The following is an 18,159-nucleotide window of genomic DNA, read 5'->3' as shown; positions in this document are numbered from 1 at the left end:
AGAAGAACCACACTGGTTCAAGGCCAAGTTCTGCCAGGCCTGCCAAGTCAGTGTCCAGCATTCTACCAAAATGGGCAGTGGATGCTCCTGTAACAGGCAAGTCCCTGACTTGCAGGACCTGGATTTCTCTCTGTGCTTTAAATGACCACATCTGGGTGGACAGCCTCGGTTTCCTTCTGGAAAATTTCTTCCAGGAAATTCCAGGAATCAGTAGACATTTAAACACTCCAGATGAATTAAGTCAGAATCTTTGAGGGTACATTTTTAAGTGCTTCTTATGGGATTTTAAAGAGCAGTCAGGCACCTGACTGGGGGCAGGTGCCCTACAGACGCCGAAGGTACAAAGATGCATGAGATGCAGAGCCTGAACTTGATAAACTCACAGTTGAACAAGGACAATAAACATCCAAACAAACAACAATCACAAAATTGTCAACAGTGTGATGAATTCAGCCATAGAAGCATCACTAGGGTAAAGAGGCAGGTATTAATTATGTATTTTGTTTTAGGCATTTGCAGATGGTTTGACATCTTAGGGGTCTTGCTGGATGAGGAGAGATGGATTTGAAGTCAGCCTTACTGACTCTAGGCCTCTGTTCTTTCCCTTCACATGCTCCTAACCCATTCTTTCCAAACCTAGGGCCTGGGATTTGGTGTTTCTGTTTGTCAGGTTCTCCTAGACAGCATGTGAGGACAACTGTGCTGAAGTTCATTGCTTCACCTCCCTTGGCCAAGCTCTGTGTCCCACTTTCAAAGTCCCCTCCAGGGACTCCACTCTCCCCTTCTCTGGGAACGTCTTCCCCTCACCCTACTCTCAGATCTGACCTCCCTTCGATGCCCATTGGCCCTTTTCCTCTTTAAGCTTTTCTCAAGTACTCTTGCAGACCTACAACACTCAAGCTGACATATTTGTTTGATTTTCATTGGTATGATGCCAATGATTTTTTTGTGATTTTCTTTGGTATGATGTGATGTTGTAACCAACCTGTCCAGGGGATTTTCCAGGCAAAAAGACTGGAGTGGGTTACCATTTCCTACTCCAGAGGATCTCCTCAACCCAGTGATCAAACCCACGTCTCTTGTGTTTCCTGAATTGGCAGGTGGGTTCTTTACAACTAGCGCCACCTGGGAAGCCCCTCAGTATCTGCAAAACAGCTCGAAGATACTGTTGTGTGTATCTGTTGATGGAAATTGCCCCAAGGACCTTGCCCCAGGGCTGCTCTTGACTGTTTCTCCCTGGTCTCGCATCCCCTCCCTTCCCGAATTAACAACTGCTTGCCCCCAGTTTTCTTTGGTACTCCCCAAGCTTGAGAAGAACAGATGTTGGATGAGAAAAGGAAACAACTGTTTTGAATAAAGATGTTAATCATAAACTCAACTGGGCTGGCGAATTATGCTGAGCAGAGCCCTGGGGGCTCTTAGGCACAAAGCCTTTCTGTGCCGCACCACCCCCATTTCTTTGATTATAGGAAATAGACTTCCTTTAGCCTCCGTGACCTTCCCTGAGTCCCAGAGGGCAGATTCAAGCAGTTGCTAATTAGGGAAGAGAGGGGACCCAAGACCAGGAAGAAACAAACAGTCAAGAGCTTCAAGGACCTTCGTTGTTGCATGGGGAGAAACCTTCGTTTCTCTAGCTGCAGAGCGGGGCCGGGGTGGGGTGTGTAGGGGGTACTCTAGTTGCAGAGCGGGTCCGGGGTGGGGTGTGTGTAGGGGGCACTCCCTAGCTGCAGAGCGGGGTGGGGGTGTAGGGGGCACTCCCTAGCTGCAGTGTGCAGGTTTCTCATTGCACTGGCTTCTCTCGCTGCAGAGCACACGATCTCAGTTGTGCAGGTCCCAATAGCTGCGGCTTGTGGGCTCTAGAGCTCAGGCTCGATAGTTACGGCACACAGGCATAGCTGCTCCATGGCATGTGGATCTTCCCAGAACATGGACTGAACCCGTATCTCCTGCATTGCAAGGTGGATTCTTAACTACTGGACCACAGGGAAGCATGGGAAAACTACGTTTTGAGGGGCTTGGGCTCCCTGGGGAAATACCACTTGGTGATGACACTGTCTTTGGTCACCAAATTATCTCCTAAGCAGAGGTGCCAAAGAATTGATGCTTTTAAATTGTGATGTTGGAGAAGACTCTTGAGAGTCCCTGGAACTTCAAGGAGCTCAAACCAGTCGATCTTAAAGGAACTCAACCCTGAATATTCATTGGAAGGACTGATGCTGAAGCTTCAATCCTCTGGCCATCTGCAAAGAGCTGACTCATTGGAAAAGACCATGATGCTAGGAAAAATTAAGGGCAGGAGGAGAAGGGGGTGACAGAGGATAAGATGGTTGGATGGCATCACCGACTCAATGGACATGAATCCGAGCAAACTCCAGGAGATGGTGGAGGACGGAGGAGACTGATCTGCTGCAGTCCATGGGGTCGCAAAGAGCTGGACACGACTGAGTGACTGAACAACAATAAGCAGGTGCTAGATTGCAAACAAATGACACCAGGCTTTCCCCAAGGGCCAAGGAAGGAAGTTCTTGGTAGCACAGTCAGTCGGTCACATCCCCGGGAGCCCTCACAGATGACGGTTGCACGGGGTGGGGGTGGGGGAGCAGAAAGGACACCAACTCTGCTCTGCCAGCAGGGACCACATGTCCTTGCCCACAGCGGGAGAGATACAAGCCCTCACTGTCCCTGCGGCCGGGACAGGAGGCAGCATGACTTGCTCTTTGACCCGCTCAGATCCAAGTCACACCGCTCATGTCATCGTATCTCTCTTTGTAGAGCTCATGGGTGGGCAGCAGAGGGGGTAAGTTCCACTTTGGATTAGGAAATTAGTTTCAACCCACTGAAGAGACTTTTACTTCTTGATTTATTGCATTAAGATTGAGTATAGCACTGTGATAGGAACAGAGTAAAGGAACAAAGTAGGTGATTAAATAATCCCGCTGGGGGATTGTAAATAGAAAAAATAAGGGAGACCCTTGTAAGTTAATGATCATTTAAGAAAGCAAGTTGGCTTAACCACAAAACCAAGCAGGCCCGCTTAGCAACAAAACCATCCAACAGAAGCAAGAGACGTGCCCCCAAACAATAAAACAATGGTGGCCTGAGATCACATCCTGCCCGGTTAGCTCAGTAAGTTAATGATCCCTAGGACGTGCTCTCTGCACACATAAAAAGAAATCATTTATGCAAAGGTGAATTTCAAAGGCCCTCATTGTACTGAGGCCTGAAATAATATTTCCAGAGTGCCGTGACAGTCTTGTCTTGACCACGTAGGGACAAGAAAATTCTTCTGCCCAATGAAGGAGGAGCCAGTGACGGAAGCATAATGTCTACTCAAAAATGATGGAGAAAGTGGTCTTTCCCCCTGCCCCACTTTTCCTTTGATTATGAAACTTTAGCCCAGTAACTTCTCAGGGGATGGCATCCTCTAGCCCAACCACTTACAAGCCTCGCAAATGTCCTAGTCTAATAAATCATTTCTTAGTTATCACTTTTTCTCTTACTGAATTCTTTGTGCTGAGACGTAAAGGATTGGAGCTCCTCGGAGTGCCCCCAAAATGCCACCCAACAGTTTTACTTGCAGGTGCTCAGTAAATATTTATTGAGGAATGCATGGGTGATGGAAGCTTCTGGAAACTTCATTATCTTCTGCCTTGTTGAATCATGCACCTTCATTCCAGATGTTCGGTGTTGATCCTACCATTATTTCAGTGTTGGGAAGTTTCCTTGTAATGCTTATGAGACATATCCGAATATGTGTTCTGTTTGTTTTTTTCCCCCAGTCACGCAGGGCACTGTGTGTGCGCTAAGTTGCTTCAGTTCTATCTGATTCTTTGCAACCCCATGGACTGTAGCCCAGTCTGGGCTCCTCTGTCCATGGGATTTCCCAGGCAAGCATACTGGAGTGTGTTGTCATTTCCTTCTCCAGGGGATCTTCCTGACCCAGAGAACAAACCCGCATCTCTTCTGTCTCCTGCATTGGCAGGAGAATTCTTTACCACTAGCACCACCTGGGAAGCCCTACCCAAAGCACTGTCATAAATAAAAAACATGCCTCTGTACTTAGGGCTGTAATCCTTAAGAAATGGGTCTCAACACTTATTGTGTCCTATTGTAACTGCTCATAGGGGAAGAGCTTGCATAAGTGAGTAGTTGCTACCTACCAATGGTTCCTCTTTGGGTTTTATTATTATTATTTCTTTTGGTCTCTGAGTGGCTTGTGGGATCTTATTTCCCCAGCCATGAACTGAACCCAAGCCACTGCCTGTGAAAGCATGGAGTCCTAACCACTGGACCACCAGGGAATTCCCATCTTTGGGCTTTCTTTCTTTTTTTTTTAATATTTATTTATTTATTTGGCTGTGTCAAGTCTTAGGTGAGGCATGCAGGATCTTCAGTTATGGCATATGGGATCTAGTTCCCTGATCAGGGGTCGAACCCAGGCCCCCTGCATTGGGAGCCCGGAGCCTTAGCCATTGGACCACCAGGGAAGCTTTGGGCTTTCTTAAAGCTATATGTCTTGGATATATAAAGAATAATTTTGTATAAAAGGAAAACCATCACTCTCACACAGATACAAAGACGTGTTCAAATTTCTATTCTAACTCATTATTAATAAAGAAATTGATAAGACCTTCCAAACAGTTCAAAGGCAAGCCAAAGAATGGATACATCCATAGGTCAGGAATGTTGAAATGAACATGCAATGAGCAAGGGAAATCAAATGAACTTCCACTATCCAGAATTTATTTTTATGTTTATAGATGAGAATTATTTAGCATTGCTTTTAGTTATCTACATCATCATCTACAGTTTATGGAGTTCTAAAAATAGCCCAAGTCATGAAAGGGGCAGAATCTCAGAAAACCAAGAGTGTGCTTTAAGCAATCTTCCATGGCAGACACCCAGTAATCTTATTTGCTTATTCAAACATCCTTACGTGACAGAAGTGACATTTGGAGTCAATGGAGAAAGAACAGACTATCCAATAAATGCTGCCAGGACAACTGAATTTCCATATGTAAAAATAAAATTAAATTATGCCACTATACTTTACCCAGAACAAAATTCAGGTGGATTAAAAATGAAATTTAAAATGGAAAAGTCTTAAACCTTCAGAAGAAAATACAGGAGAGCATCTTTATGACTTAAGATGGGGAAGGAAATAGTACAGAAAAGACACAAACTGTATGAAAAAGATTGATAGACTGGATTATATTTAAAACAAAAAAATCTTTTTTCATCAAGAGAACCTGATATAAAATATTGCATAAAGGCAAAAAAGGCTCCATATTCAGAATTCATAAAGAGCTTCTACAAATCAAATAGGTTTCCCTAGTGGTTCAATGGGTAAGTAATCCACCTGCAGTGCAGGAAACAGGAGATGCCGATTCCATTCCTGGGTTGGGAAGATCCCCTGGAGAAGGGAATGGCAACATGCTCCTGTATTTTTGCCTGGAGAACCCCATGGACAGAGGAGCCTATTGGTCTATAGTCCAAATGGTCAAAAAGGGTCAGACACGACTGAGCGACTACACACACACACACACACAGAAATCAAATCAGAAAAAAACAAACAAACAAACAATAAGCTAGCAGAAAGGAGGGGGAAACTACAGGAAGAAACTTGGAGCACAGACCTCTAGGGAGTTGTGCTCCAGTGGCCCCTCTAAGGTCTTTCAGATGAGCGCTAGCTCCTCCAACCACCCAAAGGAGCCCAGAGGGACAGCACAACCTGGAGATTCACTCAGAACCAACTGCATGTCACTCTGGCTCCATGCCCAGAGTCCTGAGGACACCAGGCCGACCCACCTGGTCAGTATCCCTGAAGTGGAGGCCAATTCTGCTTCCATTTGAGATTCCAGGATCCCATTCAACTCATTCATTCAACACATCTTTGCGTGCCCTTCTGTGCCAGGTACCGAGAATATGGAGGGAGACCATCCTCCAGAGCTTCCTCCTCTAGGGCTGGTGAAGGAGTCAAACACCAACCATCAAGGCAGGTGCCCTGCCAGACGGAGACAAACACAAGGAAGGCCTCTGGGATCCCCCAGTGCTCTCCTTTGAGCAGCCCCTCAACCCACCCTGTGGTTTTGCGGGTTGTTTCTAAGTTGAATTTATATTTACAGAAAAGTTACAAAAGTAATACAGAGAATATACTGTCTACCCCACATCCAGCTTCACCTTGCATGGCCATACAACACTCATTAAAACTAAGAATTAGGCCTTCCTTGGTGGTCCAGTGGTTAAGAATAATCTACCTGCCAATGCAGGGGAGATGAGGTTCAGTCCCTGGTCTGGGAACATTCCACATGCCTTGGAGCAATTAAGCCCGTGCGCCACAACTACTGTGCTTTCGCTCAAGAGCCTGGGAGTCACAGCTACTGAAGCCTGTACTCCCTAGAGCCTGTGGCCTGCAGCAGAGAAGTCACAGCAATGAGAAACCCATGCACTGAAGCTAGAGCGTAGCCCCTGCTCAGTGCAACTAGAGAAAGCCCACACGCTGCAATGCAGCCAGAATGAAATTAATTATTTTTTTTAAAAAAAACTCTAGGAATCAGCCTTAGTACTATACTGTTAGACAACACAATGTATCTGGATTTTATGAGTTTTCACATGGACCCCCTTTTTCTGTTCCAGGGTCCCATGATGTATTTTGTTGTCACATCTCCTTAGTTAGCACCTAAGTTACAGTTGACTAATTGTCTCACTCCAAAATTCATATATTTAAAATTAATCCCTGAAGTATTTCCAGGTGGAGCCTTTGGGAAGGTGATTAGATCATGAGGGTGAAGCCCTCATAAATGCAATTAGTACCCTTATAAAGGAAGCCCCAGAGAGCTCCCTCACCCCTTCTGTCCTGTGAAGACACAATGAGAAGGCACTTATGAACCAGGAGGTGATTCTCACCAGACACCCAATTTGCTGGCAGCTTGACCTTTGACTTCCCAGATTCCAGAATTGTGAGGAATAAATGTCTGTCATTTGTAAGTCACCTGGTCTGGTATTCACCAGCCAGAATGGACTAAGACACTTGGTCTTTCCTTGTCTTTCATGATTTTGATATTTTTTGAAGCCTACAGGTCAGATATTTTGGAGAATGCCTTCTCATGGTTAGATTGAGGCCACACATTATTGAGGAGGTTGCAGCAGAGCACCCCCTTCTCAATGCATCAGATCAGGGGGCACATGATGGATATCGATCTGTAACTGCTGACTCTGACCTTGATCACTTGGTTAAGGTGGTCTCTGTCAGGATTCTCTACTGTAGACTCACTGTTTTTCCCTTTGTAATTATTACATATTTATGAGGAAATACTTAGGGATTTTGCTTTGTCTCCATCTCTTCATTCTTTCTGGAGTTATTTCTCCACTGATCTCTGGTAGCATATTGGGCACCTGCTGACCTGGGGAGTTCATCTTTCAGTGTCCTATCTTTTTGCCTTTTCATACTGTTCATGGGGTTCTGAAGGCAAGAATACTGAAGTGGTTCACCATTCCCTTGTCCAGTGGACCACGTTTTGTCAGCTCCAGTGGACCACATTTTGGCTTAAAACTTAACATTCAGAAAATGAAGATTGTGGCATCTGGTCCCATCACTTCATGGCAAATAGATAGGGAAACAATGGAAACAGTGACAGACTTTATTTTGGGGGGCTCCGAAATCACTGCAGATAGTGAGTGACTTCAGCCATGAAATTAAAAGATGCTTGTTCCTTAGAAGAAAAACTATGATCAACCTAGACAGCATATTAAAAAGTACCTTTGCCTTCAAAGTTCCATCTAGTCAAAGCTATGGTTTTTCCAGTAGTCATGTATGGATGCGAGAGTTGGACTATAAAGAAAGCTAAGGGCCGAAGAATTGGTGCTTTTGAACTGTGGTGCTGGAGAAGACTCTTGAGAGTCCCTTGGACTGCAAGGAGTTCCAACTAGTACATTCTGAAGGAAATCAGTCCTGAATATTCATTGGAAGGACGGATGCTGAAGCTGAAACTCAATACTTTGGCCACCTGATCTGAAGAACTGACTCATTTGAAAAGACCCTGATGCTGGGAAAGAGTAAAGGCAGGAGAAGGGATCACTGACTCAATGGACATGAGTTTAAGTAAATTCCAGGAGTTGGTGATGGACTGGGATACCTGGCATGCTGCAGTCCATGGGGTTGCAAAGAGTTGGACATGACTGAGCAACTGAACTGAACTGACTTAGAGATTATGCAAATATCCCATTTCTAATTAAGTTTTACTTGGGCTGTTTTTTCAACTCACACTTGCATTGTCTTCATAAGACTGATAACTTCTGATGGTAAGCATGAGCTCTGCAGGGCAACTCAACTGAGAAAGTACACTATGTGTTCTTTCTTTTTGTCCACTGCCCACAAGCACAAAGAAGCCAAGCTGTCCTCACCTGGTGCTGCGTGGGTGTCTACCCCTCACTAAAGGTTGCAGTATCACTGAGGATACTCCAAAGCTCTAGAAAGACAGGCAGCTGGAAACAGAATATATAAAATATGATCAGGACCTGGAAGTAGCTTTAAATATAAAGACATCCTGAAGAAGTTAGTCTTCTGTATCTCAGATAAGTGAAAGCTGGGAGGAGGAGAGGATGTATACTAGGGTACATGTGAGCTTTTTTGTTTCCTTAAAACGTAGATAAACTGAGGCATAGGGTGGAGAAAGGAGAGCTTGCAACTTGAAGGAGCTCATATGAAAAATCAAAGTAAGGAAGCTGGACTCTGTACCCTGAAATCTGTCACTCAAGAGGCCATAGGTTTGAAATATACATGCTTGGAGGCTACGTTTACTTTTTTTTTTTTTTTTTGAAGGATAATTACTTTACAATATTGTGGTTGAGCTTCCCCGGTGGCTCAGCAGTAAAGAATCCACCTGCGATGCAGAAGATGCAGGAGGCCCAGGGTTTGATCCCAGGGTGGGGAAGATCCCCTGGAGAAGGGCATGGCCATCCATTCTACTATCCTTGCCTGGAGAATCCCATAGACAGAGGAGCCTAGCAGGCTACAATCCATAGGGTCACAAAGAGTCAAACACTACAGAAGTGACTGAGCATGCATGTACGCATTGTGTTGGTTTCTGCCATACATCAACATGAATCAGCCATCGGTATACATATGCCCCCTCCCTCTTAAACCTCCCTCCCACCTCCCTCTGCATCCCACCTCTCTAGGTTGGATGGGCCCCAGTTGGGAAGGCTAAAAATCCCACAATCCTGGTAACCACACTGTCCAGCAGCTAGTGGGGCATGGTACACATGTGTGTGTCTTGGATGGCCTCAGGGTCCAAGCCAGACCAGCAGTGCTCAGTTTTCCATATGAAGAAAATTGAGACCCTGTCAGCCTTCCAGATTTGGGAATCCACCTTTCATCCTTCTTGAGCCCTGTAGGGGAGCTATCCAGGCCACCGACACATGCTTCCTGGGTCTCCACCCTGTTTGTCCAGCCATAATGTATTCTCCCTCTACCCATGAGTCTCTGTCACACGGCCCACACCTTAGGGCCATTTTTAATTTTCATAGAGCAGAATTAAATTAAGGTTTCTCCTAGCAAGAAAATAATTCAGTTCCAGGATGATACTCAGTCCTGAATTCTGGTTCTTGTTATTAGCTACTGACTGATCCTGAACTTTTAGGTAACAGCTTGCAAGGACCACCAAGAGCTAGTGGCACATCTCAGTTCTGCTTTGATCTCTGTAGTTCTGTTGGGTCCTGGTCCCTGGCCTTTAGGACTGTTGGTGACCATGGAAACCATGAACTCAATGGTCTGGTTTTGTTCTACCTTGTGGGGTAGACATCATTGAGATGATTCTTACAAAGTGCTTAAAAAGTGGGGTGGAGGGAGAGGGGATACATACTAGGGACTCACTAAGTTCTATATGTGTCTTTAGAAGTCATCTTTGAGAGTTCAACCTTAAGTCTATTTCTTCTGTCTTCCCAACCATTCTGTATGCTATTTATCATACTGACATCATTTCCTTTCTGTTTACCCCAGTTAGAAGGACTTTATTTTCTGCAACTGAGCCCTGACAGATGCAGGTCAAAGAGAGAAATGACCAGTAAGTTAAGGAAAGGGATCTAATTATACAAAAAGATATTCTTGAAATGAGTAACACATACAAACTATGTTAATCAATGTGAAAACATTGATAAAACTTATAGCTTTTCAGAATATGTAAGGCGTTCAAATTCACAAAAAATAAAGAGACAAATAACAATGGAAAAACTGAAAATGTGATCTAGGAATTACCTTTTGGACATGTACTAGATCCAGGTGATTTTATGAGAAAATGGTTTCTAAAATTGCAGGATATTTTATTTAACATTAAGTGATGTATTTTTTCATTAAAAGTAGCACCTGATTTCTCCTACTGGCCCAAAAATGTAACATCCATGCTTCACCACTTTATGGGTAGAACAAGGAGGGTAGAACAAGAAAGTAGAGTTGCTCAGCTTTGAGTTTCAGGACAGGTTTTACCTTACTGGAAAGACAGAGTCTGAATGCATGATTTTCAAGAGTCAGATTTTTGAGAAAGAAGTTACCTTCATTTTGCTTTGTATTCAAAAAAACTTTATGAATCAATGAGCATAGATGAGACCATGGAGGACACAAAGTTTATGATCTTGTATGGTCAAATGACTTTCCATAAGAGTGCTAAGACAACTGAATGGGGGAAAGGACAGTCTTCTCAACAAATGGTCCTGGGAGAACTGGATATCCATGTGCAAAAGAATTGAAGTTGGGCTCTTACTTAACACCATATAGAAAAATTAACTAAAAGGGGATCAAAGATTTAAATGTAAGCTCAAAAGCTGTAAAACTCTTCAGAGAAAATATAGGGGCAATTCTTCATGACATCGGATTTGGCAATGATTTCTTAGAAATGACACCAAAGACACAGAAAAATAAAGAAAAAATAGACAAAGCGAACTCCCTGGAAATTAAAAAAAAAAAATTTGTGCATCAAAGGACACTATAAACAATAAAAAGACAACTCACAGAATGGGATAAAACATTTTCAAATCACAAATCTAATAAAGGATTCACATCCAGAAAATATAAAGAACTCCTATTCCTCAACAACAAACCTGATTCAAAAATGAGTAAATGACTTAAGCAGACATTTCTCCATAGGAGATAAATCAGTGGCCACTAAGCACATGAAAAAATAGTTAACATCATTAGTGCATCAGAGAATTGCACGTCAAAACTAGAATGAGATACCAACTCACACCATTTAGGATGGCTACTATCAAACAATCCGAAAGTAAGTGTTGGTGAAGATGTGGAGAAGCTGGAATCCTAGGGTACTGCTGGTGGGGACATAAAATGGTGCAGCCTTTTATAGAAAATAGTACAGAGTGCCTCAAAAAATTAAAAATAGAATTAACATTTGGTCCCACAACTCCACTTCTGGGTATATGCCCCCAAAGAATTGAAAGCAAAACCTTGAAGAGATGTTTGTATGCTCATTATTCACAATAGGCAAAAGGTGGAAGCAACCCAGAGTAAATGAATGGATGTCAACAGATAAATGGATAGACAACATACTACACTGATATATATTCTATCATATGATAGAATATCATTCAGCCTTAAAAAGGAAGGGAACTCTGACACATGCTACAGCACGAATGAATGTTGAAGAAATTATGCTAAGTGAAATACACCAATCATGAAAGGATAAACACTGTATGAATCCACTCATATGAGGCACATAAAATAGTCAAATTCATTTAGACAGAAAGTAGAAAAGTGATTGCTGGGGGCTGAGGGGAGGGGAGAACGGGGAACAGAGGTTCCATTTTGCAAAGTGAAAAATGTTCTGGAGCTGGGTGATAATAATGGTTGCACAACAGTGTAAATGTACTCAATGCCACAGAGCTGTACACTGAAAAAATGGCTAAGATGGCAAATTTTATGATACATTATTTACTACAGTTTAAATTTTTAAAAATTTAAAATAACAAAAAAGCACATCAAAGTCAAGATAGAATAGGAAGCTGTCTCTAAACAAATAAGATCTATATTAATTCATAGATGAATAAGGAGAAAATGATAAAATTTTAATATTGAAGAAATATTCCTTAAAGAAAATGGAATCAATGGAGAGATACCTATATATCTAGTTGGGACAGTTTAATATTTTAAAAATATCAATGATCGTCAAATGAGTTTATAGGTCTAAAGCAATTCGAATAAACTTTTTTTCATTTTTAATGCAAGTTAAAAAGAAAGTCTAAACTTCAATTGGAAGAATCAGTGTAACTGAATAGGCCAGCAATTCTTGGGAAAGGAAAAGTTAATGGGGTATGGAGGGGAGAAGAGCATGTCCTATTTAATTTTTCCTGTAAAACTACTATAAGTAAAACATTATGGTTCTGTCACAAGAACATGGCTCTGTCACAGCTCGGTGAAACAGAATTGGAAGTCCCGGAACAAATTCAACTGTGAGTGAAGATTTAATATATGATAAAATTGGGATTTAAGTGAGGAAAGTACAGAGACTAGGACAGTTGACTATTCAGAAAAAAGAAACCCAGACAATAAAATTAGTTATACATGAAATACAAAACTATAACAGAATGAGAAAATAATATAAAATATTTATACAATACTGGGGAAAGGCCTTGCTAAGATTAAAAGTAAAGAAAAAATATTAATAAAAAACAAAAAATGCATATTTATTAAGAGATAAAAATCTGAAATTTTTGAATGCACAAGCACAAACATAAAACTATTAAATGCTAACAGACAAGATAAAAGTCAAGCAAAACACTAAGAAATAATATTTATAACAGGTGACAAAAGTCCAATATTCGTCATTTATAAAGAGCCATTATAAATCAATATAAAAAGTATCATTCCACTGAAAAATGAGGAAAGATCCTGAACAAATAATTCACAAAATAAGAAATAAATATATGATTAAAACAATGTTCTATCTCATTAACAATCGAAGAATGGAAATTGAAACTAGGTACATTTTAATACATAAAAACTACCAAAGACTTAAAAATGTTTATGCAGTTTAAACCTGAAATTCTGCTAGGAATTGACCTTATGGAAATGCCCACATATTTGCTGTATTATTTCTTTTTTTTTTTTTTTTGCTGTATTATTTCTAATAGTAATAGTCTGGAAATCATACAAGTCTAACAAGAGAGAATTAGATTTTTTTAAATGATAACATTTTATACAGGGGAAACTACCACTAAAATGTAGGCAGCACACTGTTAAAAATATTGTAAAAATGCTAAGTGACATAGAAAGATGTACACAATCATAGCAGTCAGCATTCCTAGAGGAGCTTGATGGTACAATCAACCTGGGATAAACTTACAGGGAAGCAATAAAAGAGCTACCTACAAAGATGAGGGCAGGGTGTAGGGAAAAACATTGTTTCTTGTGGTTGCTAAGCCATGTCTGACTCTTTGCATCCCCATGGACTGTAACCTGCCAGGCTCTTCTGTCCATGGGATTTCCCAGCAAGAATACTTACTGCCATTTCCTTTTTCAGGGGATCTTCCCGACCTAGGAATCAAATCCACATCTCCTGCATTGGCAGGTGGGTTCTTTACCACTGACTCACCAAGGAAGCCCAGGGAGAAACATTCAGTTCAGTTCAATCGCTCAGTTGTGTCCGACTCTTTGCGACCCCGTGAATCGCAGCACGCCAGGCCTCCCTGTCCATCACCAACTCCGGGAGTTTACTCAAACTCATGTCCATCGGGTCGGTGATGTCATCCAGCCATCTCATCCTCTGTCGTCCCCTTCTCCTCCTGTCCCCAATCCCTCCCAGCATCAGGGTCTTCTCCAATGAGTCAGCTCTTCGCATCAGGTGGCCAAAGTATTGGAGTTTCAGCTTCAGCATCAGTCCTTCCAATGAACACCCAGGACTGATCTCCTTTAGGATGGACTGGATGGATCTCCTTGCAGTCCAAGGGACTCTCAAGAGTCTTCGCCAACACCACAGTTCAAAAGCATCAATTTTTCGGTGCTCAGCTTTCTTTATAGTCCAACTCTCACATCCATACATGACCACTGGAAAAACCATAGCCTTGACTAGATGGACCTTTGTTGGTAAAGTAATGTCTCTGCTTTTTAATATGCTGTCTAGGTTGGCCACAACTTTCCTTCCAAGGAGTAAGTGTCTTTTAATTTCATGGTTGCAATCACCATCTGCAGTGATTTTGGAGCCCAAAAAATAAAGTCTGACACTGCTTCCACTGTTTCCCCATCTATTTCCCATGAAGTGATGGGACCAGATGTCATGATCTTAGTTTTCTGAATGTTGAGCTTTAAGCCAACTTTTTCACTCTCCTCTTTCACTTTCATCAAGAGGCTCTTTAGTTCCCCTTCACTTTCTGCCATAAGGGTGGTGTCATCTGCATACCTGAGGTTATTGATATTTCTCCCAGCAATCTTGATTCCAGCTTGTGCTTCTTTCAGCCCAGCGTTTCTCATGATGTACTCTGCGTATAAGTTAAATAAGCAGGGTGACAATATACAGCCTTGATGTATTCCTTTTCCTATTTGGAACCAGTCTGTTGGTCCATGTCCAGTTCTAACTGTTGCTTCCTGATCTGCATATAGGTTTCTCAAGAGGCGGGTCAGGTGGTCTGGTATTCCCATCTCTTTCAGAATTTTCCACAGTTTATTGTGATCTACACAGTCAAAGGCTTTGGCATAGCCAATAAAGCAGAAATAGATGTTTTTCTGGAACTCTCTTGCTTTTTTGATGATCCAGCGGATGTTGGCAATTTGATCTCTGGTTCCTCTGCCTTTTCTAAAACCAGCTTGAACATCTGGAAGTTCACGGTTCATGTGTTGCTGAAGCCTGGCTTGGAGAATTTTGAGCATTACTTTACTAGCGTGTGAGATGAGTGAAACTGTGCAGTAGTTTGAGCATTCTTTGGCATTGCCTTTCTTTGGGATTGGAATGAAAACCGACCTTTTCCAGTCCTGTGGCCACTGCTGAGTTTTCCAAATTTGCTGGCATATTGAGTGCAGCACTTTCAGGATTTGAAATAGCTCAACTGGAATTCCATCACCTCCACTAGCTTTGTTCGTAGTGATGATTTCTAAGGCCCACTTAACTTCACATTCCAGGATGGAGAAACATTACAGGTAGTGAAATAACCCAGAACTAAAGTCACAGCAAAATGTCTCTAAACTTCCAGGCACGCAGTACTGGCAGGGCAGAGACTAGGGTGAGATAAGTGAGGCTCCTAGACTGAAAAACTTAAGGATCCATTCACTCAGGATTGTGCGAGTAAGAGTGAGTGCCTTTATATTTTTGCATCGCAGGCACCTCTCTCATCCCATCCTAGCCTTGGCCTTGGGGGAAAAAGCTACTAAAGGAACTTGGAAGGGGAGTCCTACAGAGAAAGCTGTCTGGAGATAGCAGTGATCTTCAATAGGGTACCAGAGGCAGCCCAAGGTGACCCCACAGAAAGACTATTTGAGATAAATGCTCTTAATTCTCTTCCCATCTTCTTATCTCCCACAAGGCTTCCTCTCATCAGACCTATCTGGAAGCCAGAGGGCAAGGCTACTCCACAGTCAGCCTCTGGGCCAAACAGCAGGGCAGATAAAAGAAGAGTGAATTCAAAGGGCACAGATCAGACAGGCAGGTCCCAACCTTTAAAGAATGATATAGTCTGAGGATACGACATAAACTGATTAAAATCAACCAGATCCAAGATGGCAGACGAGTTGACTTCCTTCCAATGGACCTTGACCCAGTGTGTGTATGTGTGTTTGGGCACAGTTGTGTCTGACTGTTTGCGGCCCCATGGACTCTAGCCTGTCAGCCTCCTCTGTCCATGGAATTCTCCAGACAAAAATACTGGAGTGAATTGCCATTTCCTTCTCCATGGGCTCTTCCTGACCCAGGGATTGACCTGAGTCCCCCTGTGTCTCAGAGGCTGAATGAAGCCTATTTCTTGCAAACAAGAAACAGGGAACGTGGAAAAGATTTGTACGTGGAGAGCACCACAGGGTCCTGCTCAATTTCAGTCTTGTGACTATTACTGCAGGTTAAGAGTTCTGTTAGAGCTTCCCTGGTGGCTTGGTGGTAAAGAATCCGCCTGTAATTCAGGAGTCGTGGGTTCAGCCCCTGGGTGGGGAAGATCCCCTGGAGAAGGAAATGGCAACCCACTCTAGTATTCTTGCCTGGAGAATCCCATGGACAGCGAGCATGGCAGGCTACAGTCCTTGGGGTCACAAAGACTTGGACATGACTGAAATGACTCAGTGTGCACAGCCTCTGAGGCCTTCCCTAAATTCCAACAGACAGATTCATACAGTTGCTAAACAGGGAAAGGAGGGCATGTAGAACAAAGGAGAAGCAGTCAAGAAACAATAGTGCAGTGATAAAGCAGTATCCTGGCTCCTCTGCAAGGAATACACATAACAATACCTTTGAGTTATTCTGCAGGAATTAAGGCCCCCACATTAATTAACAGGTTGTCATTGTCTAGTCACTAAGTCGTGTCTGACTCTTTTGTGACCTCATGGACTGTAGCCCCCCAGGCTCCTCTGTCCATGGGATTCTCCAAGCAAGAATACTGGAGTAGGTTGCCATTCCTTTCTCCAGGGGATCTTCCTGACCCAGGGATCGAACCCATGTCTCTTGTGTCTCCTGCATTGACAGGCGGATACTTTACCATTGAGCTACCAGTGAAGGATGGTAACTTCAGGTTGAGCACAAGATTCCTTGTTACCTCACCACAAACCAATCAGAGAAAATCTGCACAAAGTGGAAGACAAGAAAGACTCTGATCTCCTCCTCAAATGGTTTTCCCTTGAAAAACTTTTGTGAGAAAGCATCTTAGGAGTTGGCTTTTGGACATGAGTTCTCCTCTCCAGGTTGCTGCCTTCTGAAAAAAGCAATTTTTCCTTTCCAACTATCATATCTCCTGAGTATTGGCTTTTTAGCAGTGAGCAACTGAACCTGAGTGTCGTAACAAGATAAGGCAGAAAAATATATGACCGAAATAAACAAAGTAGTGTCAACTACAAATTGGCACCTGCCAAGGGCATTTGCCATCTGCTTCTGTGGAGATTGAACCCTATGCTGCTGCAGCTGTTGGCCTTCGACACGCCCCGAAGGAAGTTCAGAGTGCAGAGTGAGGCACTCTGTGCTCCAGGTAAGCTGGTGGGACAGGTCTTTAGATAGAGATTTTCAGGAACTGATTTCATGATCCCAATCCTTGCATCTCCTCATATCTAGAAAAACAGTAAATCCCTTCATGGTGACGTTATCTCCTCATGACTAACAGAAAACCTTTTATAAAGTCAGTACTTGATTGTGTTAAACTCTACCTTCACCAAAATCTTATATATGGACCTTCCCCCACTATCTCTTTGGAACAGTCTCTCAGAGTTATCTGAGGCGCTGTCTCCTGTGCTGCAGTCTTCATTTTGCCCCAAATAAAACGTAATTTCTACTCTCACGTTATGCATTTCTTTAATCAACAGTACAGACATGGAAGGGGACTTGGGAAAGTCAGTTCCCTACAGGGCATCACAGTTGACTTCTAAGGGTCTTGTTTCAGCCTCATGACATTCTGCTCTCTGTGCTTCCCCTTGGAGGCCATGTGCTGACCTCCTAGTCACAATTCCTCATTCTCCAAGGGCTTTGAAACCCAGCTGCTGTCTTCTCTACTCAGGCCTTAACTTCCTTTAAGTCAATTTAGCATCAGAAGTCCGAGTGATCCAACAAGATGATTTCTCAATTCCTTGACTATTTTATCTTCTAAGAGCTTTAAGTCCATTTTGTTTTTGCTACCTTCTCCCCAGGGCACACTGATTCACTGCTTTTTTTTTTTCTTCTCCTTTTTAAAGAGTTTATTTATTTATTTTTGACTGCACTCAGTCTTCATTACTGTGTTCAGGCTTTCTCTAGTTACAGTGATCAGGGGCTACTCTCTCTCGAGTTGTGGTATGTGAACTTCTCATTGAAATGGCTTCTCTCATGGCAGTGCACAGGCTCTAGGTGTGTGGGCTTCAGCAGTTGCAGCTCCCAGGCTCAGTAGTTGTGGCTCACCAGCTTAGTTGCCCTGTGGCATATGGAATTCTCCTGCACCAGGGATCAAAACAGTGTCCTCTGCATTGGCAGGCAAACTCCCAACCACTGACCACCAGGG

Source organism: Dama dama, chromosome 16, assembly GCF_033118175.1.
Source record: "Dama dama isolate Ldn47 chromosome 16, ASM3311817v1, whole genome shotgun sequence".
Lineage (NCBI taxonomy): Eukaryota > Metazoa > Chordata > Mammalia > Artiodactyla > Cervidae > Dama > Dama dama.
The sequence above is the reverse complement of the archived record's forward strand: the minus strand, read 5'-3'. Positions refer to the sequence as shown.